This window comes from Polypterus senegalus, chromosome 3 (genome assembly GCF_016835505.1).
Source record: "Polypterus senegalus isolate Bchr_013 chromosome 3, ASM1683550v1, whole genome shotgun sequence".
In the NCBI taxonomy this organism is placed as follows: domain Eukaryota; kingdom Metazoa; phylum Chordata; class Cladistia; order Polypteriformes; family Polypteridae; genus Polypterus; species Polypterus senegalus.
In genome coordinates, this window is record NC_053156.1 from 298,389,274 (window position 1) to 298,395,858 (window position 6,585).

Sequence of the window (6,585 nt, forward strand, 5' to 3'; positions counted from 1 at the left end):
TAGGTGAAGAGCCTGGTGCTGCGTACCTACTGTACTTTTGCAGTTTCAGTGAGAACACAGAAGCCTCCTTGCTCACTTGAGCAGGGTGATCGTCCCTTAAGCCAATGTCACAATATGTAATTTCTAGTCGTTGAGTATGAATCTCATCGCCAAACTGCATCAAATTAAATGACTGGAAATCACTGGGCATGTCACATTTTATGACTTCGTAAGTTGTGCATGGCTTTTTTTTTTTTGGACAGCCAGTAGCATGCCATTCAAAGGGTTTAATAGCTGCGTCACGTTCAGTTGCAATTTCTGCCCATTTTTGATTCTTTTCATTATTCCTTTCTGTCATGGTCCATACAACATGAGATATCAGACAGACGAGCTTCTTTTCTGTTTGTGAGGCCCCAAGCCCCTACTGTTCCTTTACCTTGTAACTGTTTTCTATGCATTTGTTGATTGTCAGTTCTCATGCACACAGTGCCCACCCCTATGACTAAAGGCAAAATTGAACATATTTGATTTTATCGGAGCAGGTCACAGACTAGTTAGAGTGAGTCACTGAGTCTGTCAGACTAAACGAATGGACATCATGGGAGCATACCACCGGCTGCCTCTAACTCGCTAGAATTGCTGTGTGTAGATGAAGGCTATGACTAAAAATCATTGAAAAAGTCGTCTAATGTGACATAGCCTTTACTAGTCACAGCATGTACGCTGTTAACTTTTTATAGAATAAATAGAGAGTATGACGATGCAGGTCTGGCTCCATGGTCCCTCTTCTTATTTGGGAGCCTCTTGAACCTGACACTGTTGATTAACGTAACCAGATGAGCATGGCAGATGGGGACAAAACACGCTAAGCAATGGGATGGTGCAAAGTGCAAGTGCTTTTATTAAACAATAAAAAACAATGCAGTGTTCGTTTACAAAAGAATAAATAAATAATCCGTAAGATTAAAAAAAAGATTTAAAGGAAGACTAAAATCAGTGTCACAACTGACCTGGATGAGCCCAACACAACACCCTCTTCATCTCCCCAGCTCACCCATAGCTCACACAGTTATGGTCCTCTCCTCCCGACCCCCGTCTTGGCTGTCTTAGTCGGCGTCTTACTCGGGGTCGGTTTTCCATCCTCTTTCACACTCACACAGTCGGCCCTCGGATCCCTAAGGAGGATGCCACCTTGATTGTACCCGCTTTTCCCAGTATCATCAGCGGGCACGATCCACCCCTAGAGCACCAAACCCTTGCTCCAACATGGAGCTAATGACTTGTCTGCCTTTCTCCATGTTGCTGCCTCGAAATGCCCCTCCGCCCACTGCTGTTCTCACAGCTCTGCACTTCTTTCTCTTTTTTTTTTTGCACCTCCTGTTCCTGTGCCTGCCCGTCTCAAACACGCACCACAGGAAGCCAGTGAAGCAATTGAGAAAGATCTCACCCTCACGTGCAGGTGCGTCTCACCCCAATTACCTCACCAACTCCCAGCAGTTGCGCGAATGCACCCACGGAGACTGACATGGCCAATAGATTATTTATAAAAAAAAATGGTCATTCTTTCTGAGCTGTGGACCCGCTATACCACAGAGTGACAGATCATAAAGGTCTGGGGGTCCCTGAGGGATGCCCCATTTAATGCCCATCCATCCATCCATTATCCAACCCGCTATATCCTAACTACAGGGTCATGGGGGTCCGCTGAAGCCAATCCAAGCCAACACAGGGCGCAAGGCAGGAAACAAACCCCAGGCAGGGCGCCAGCCCACCGCAGGGCACACACACACCAAGTGCACACTAGAGGCAATTTAGAATCACCAATGCACCTAACCTGCATGTCTTTGGACTGTGGGAGGAAACCGGAGCACCCGGAGGAAAACCATGCAGACACGGGGAGATCATGCAAACTCCATGCAGGAAGGACCCGGGAAGTGAACCCAGGTCTCCTAACTGCGCCACTGTGCCGCCCTAATGTCCAGTTGGAAAAACAAAAAGAATACAGCACAAACGCTGGATACGGCCTTTCAGCCACAAACTTAGCTGCTGTGTGCAGAGGTCAAAAATGAAGGCTGACTTCCAGTCAGTGAGCTCTTTAAATAGTGTTGCAGGCTGAAGGGGGCCTTCCCATGGGCTCACCAAATATGGGAGGGGCCAAGGAGGTCAGGTGCAGTGTGAGTTGGGTGGTGGCCAAAGGCGGGGACCTTGGCGGTCTGATCCTCGACTACAGAAACTGGCTCTTGGGACGTGGAATGTCACCTCTCTGAAGGGGAAGGAGCCTGAGCTAGTGCGCGAGGTCGAGAGGTTCCAGCTAGATATAGTCGGACTCACCTCGACACACAGCTTGGACTCTGGAACCAATCTCCTTGAGAGGGGCTGGACTCTCTACCACTCTGGAGTTGACCCCGGTGAGAGGCGCCAAGCAGGTGTGGGCATACTTATTGCCCCCCGACTCGGAGCCTGTGCATTGGGATTTACCCCGGTGGACGAGAGGGTGGCCTCCCTCCGACCTTCGGGTGGGGGGAAGGGTCCTGACTGTTGTTTGTGCGTATGCGCCGAACAGCAGTTTGGAGTATCCACCCTTTTTGGAGTCTCTGGAGGGGTTGCTAGAAGGCATACCTTCTGGGGATTCCCTCGTTTTTCTGGGAGACTTCAATGCTCACGTAGGCAATGACAGTGAGACCTGGAAGGGCGTGATTGAAAGGAATGGCCCCCCCGATCTGAATCCGAGCTGTGTTTTGTTATTGGACTTCTGTGCTCGTCATGGATTGTCCATAACGAACACCATGTTCAAGCATAAGGGTGTTCATATGTGCACTTGGCACCAGGACACCCTAGGCCTCAGGTCGATGATCGACTTTGTGGTTGTGTTGTCGGACTTGCGGCCATATGTCTTGGACACTCAGGTGAAGAGAGGAGCGGAGCTGTCAACTGATCACCACCTGGTGGTGAGTTGGCTTCGATGGTGGTGGAGGATGCCGGTCAGACCTGGTAGGCCCAAACGTGTTGTGGTGGTCGGTGCCTGTCGCGGCGGCAATCCCCAAACCCGTTGGTGGACACCGGTGGTGAGGGATGCCGTCAAGCTGAAGAAGGAGTCCTATAGGACCTTTTTGTCCTGTGGGTCTCTGGAGGCAGCTGATAGGTACCGGCAGGCCAAGCAGTGAGGCAAAAAAACTCGGGCATGGGAGGAGTTTGGGGAGGCCATGGAGAACGACTTTTGTCCGGCGTCTCAGGAGGGGGAAGCAGTGCAGTGTCAACACCGTATATAGTGGGGATGGTGCGCTGCTGACCTCGACTTCGGGCGCTAGGGTCGGTGGGGAGTACTTCAAGACCTCCTCAATCCCACTAACATGCCTTCCAATGAGGAAGCAGAGCCTGGGGACTCTGAGGTGGGCTCTCCCATCTCTGGGACTGAAGTCACCGAGGTGGTCAAAAAACTCCTTGGTGGCAGGGCCCCGGGGGTGGATGAGATGTGGCCGGGTTCCTTAAGGCTCTGGATGTTGTAGGACTGTCTTGGTTGACACGTCTCTGCAACATCGCATTGACATCGGGGACAGTGCCTCTGGATTGGCAGACCGGGTGGTGGTCCCCTCTTTAAAAGGGGACGGAGGGTGTGTTCCAACTATAGAGGGATCACACTCCTCAGCCTCCCTGGAAAAGTCTATTCGGGGGTTCTGGAGAGGAGGGTCCGTCAGATAGTTGAACCTCGGATTCAGGAGGAACAGTGTGGTTTTCGTCCTGGTCGCGGAACAGTGGACCAGCTCTTCACCCTTAGCAGAGTCCTGGAGGGTGCATGGGAGTTTGCCCGACCAGTCTACATGTGTTTTGTGGACTTGGAAAAGGCATTCGACCGTGTCCCTCGGGGAATCCTGTGGGGGGTGCTCCGGGAGTATGGGGTACCGGACCCCTGATAAGGGCTGTTCGGTCCCTGTACAACCGTGTCAGAGCTTGGTCCGCATTGCCGGCAGTAAGTCAAACTCGTTTCCAGTGAGAGTTGGACTCCGCCAGGGCTGCCCTTTGTCACCGATTCTGTTCATAACTTTTATGGACAGAATTTCTAGGCGCAGCCAGGGTGTTGAAGGGGTCCGGTTTGGTGGACTCAGGATTGGGTCACTGCTTTTTGCAGATGATGTTGTCCTGTTTGCTTCATCAGGCGTGATCTTCAGCTCTCTGGATCGGTTCACAGCTGAGTGTGAAGCGGCTGGGATGAGAATCAGCACCTCCAAATCCGAGACCATGGTCCTCAGCCGGAAATGGGTGGAGTGCCCTCTCAGGGTTGGGGGAGAGATCCTGCCCCAAGTGGAGGAGTTCAAGTATCTCGGGATCTTGTTCACGAGTGAGGGAAGAATGGAGCGTGAGATCGACAGGCGGATCGGTGCTGCATCCACAGTGATGCAGGCTCTGCATCGGTCTGTCGTGGTGAGAAAAGACCTGAGCCGTAAGGCAAAGCTCTCAATTTACCAGTCGATCTACTTCCTACCCTCACCTATGGTCATGAGCTATGGGTAGTGACCGAAAGAACAAGATCGCGAATACAAGCGGCTGAAATGAGTTTCCTCCGCAGGGTGTCTGGGCTTTCCCTTAAAGATAGGGTGAGAAGCTCAGTCATCCCGGAGGGGCTCAGAGTAGAGCATCGAGAGGAGTCAGATGAGGTGGCTCGGGCATCTGATCAGGATGCCTCCTGGACGCCTCCCTGGTGAGGTGTTCCGGCACGCCCAACCGGGAGGAGGCCCGGGAAGACCCAGGACACGCTGGAGGGACTATGTCTCCCGCTGGCCTGGGAACGCCTTGGGATTCTCCCAACAGAGCTAGAAGAAGTGGCCGGGGAGAGGGAAGTCTGGGCCTCTCTGCTTAAGCTGCTACCCCCGTGACCCGACTCCGGATAAGCAGAAGAGGATGGATGGATGGATGGCTGAAGGGGCAGGACTGCGTCCATCTTCCTGGAAAGTAACGTCACAGCTCATCTTGTGGGTGTTCCTTTATTCTAGGACTGGAAACGGAACAGAGGTTAGTGCTGGTGTTACATCGAATATCTCCCTCCTGTTTGACTCACCCTGTGCTCACATGTGTGACCATTTATACAGTGAACTTCAAAACTATTCAGAGCCCTTCACTTTCTGCACCATTATTGTAGGTTTAATTTTAAATTGATACATTTGACATTTTTACCCATCAGACTACACTCAAAAAACGGTAATGGCAAAATGAGAATATGTTTTTAGGAAAATTCCTGCCAACGTATTGAAAATTGAATTCTCACACTGCTAGAACTATTCAGACCCTTTGCTTTGGCACCCCAAATTGTGCTCAGGTCCATCCTGTTTGGTTTAATTCTCAATATAAGACTTGATTGGCGTCGACCTGAATTGATTTTGCACTATACAAAAATAAATTGTATTGCACATCATTTAAAAAGGCCCACGTGTACACAAATCACACTGCATGTCAGGGCAAAAACCAAGCCATGAAGTCCAAAGAACTCCCTGGAGAGCTCGAGGATCAAAATGTGGTGAGGCACAGTTCAGGACCAGGTGATCAAACCATTTCAGAGGTCACAATTGTGAAACGGAAGTGTCATGTTTAAGGGGGCATTTCTCCCCTTGCTGGGGTTCAGTGTTGTGTTTCTCTGTTTTTTTTTCCTAATTTTCTGCCATTTATTTGTATTAATGTTTATTAATTATGTGCATTATTCTTTGTGTTTATTTGTAATTGGATATTACCTTAGTTATGTCCTATGTGTTTTGTAGGTGGTCCTCTCAAGAGGCGGGCCACCTGCCAATCACAGCCAGGAACTGCCCCTTCATTCTATATATTGGAGGGCCTCCCGTAGTTGCTGGCGGTTCATTTCAAACGCACTAATGGAGTGGAGTGTTTACAGTCCGTGTAGTTTTTGGGTCCGTGTACTTTTTGGTATTTGAAATTTCATTTTAGAAGCAAAAACGAAAAAACGAAAATGAAAGGAAATTTCAGATTTTGATTTTTGATTAAAGAATAAAATGAGAGAAAATAAGGTATTTTGTAATTCTGTGATAACAAATAGCAGTCATAAAGTTAAAATTACACACACTTTTCTGGATTTATTTGTGATTCAAATAATGAAAGTGTAATAGCTCAAAAACAACAAAACAGACGCATTTTCGTTGTCTCAAACCGTAAGTACTTCTTCTTCTTCTGCATGATTTTTGACGACACGTGCGAACCTCCCAACGTCCTCCTCACGAGACATCGACCGACGGCCTTGAAGTTACACTGGCATCAGCAGAGGATGGACCATCGCGTTGTTTTCCAGAACAGTAAAAGAGTGACACTCTGGGACGAGGACATGACTGCAGAAAAACGAAGTCGCATCTTTCCGGTAAAAATACAAAGTTTGCTTCATTGATGTTGCAGTTGTTTTATGAACATTATTGTTATTACTTGCTGTGAAACAGCCAACATTTGGTGATTTCATTTACTAACACTAAGTCTGGCAATTTTTATAGTGCTAGCATTTTGAATGTGTGTAAATGTGTGAATGGTTCCTCATTGACAAATGTAACACATGTTAAGAAAACTTTCTGTAAATCACGTCGCTCTACTAACGCACTGTTAATACTCGAAACGTTT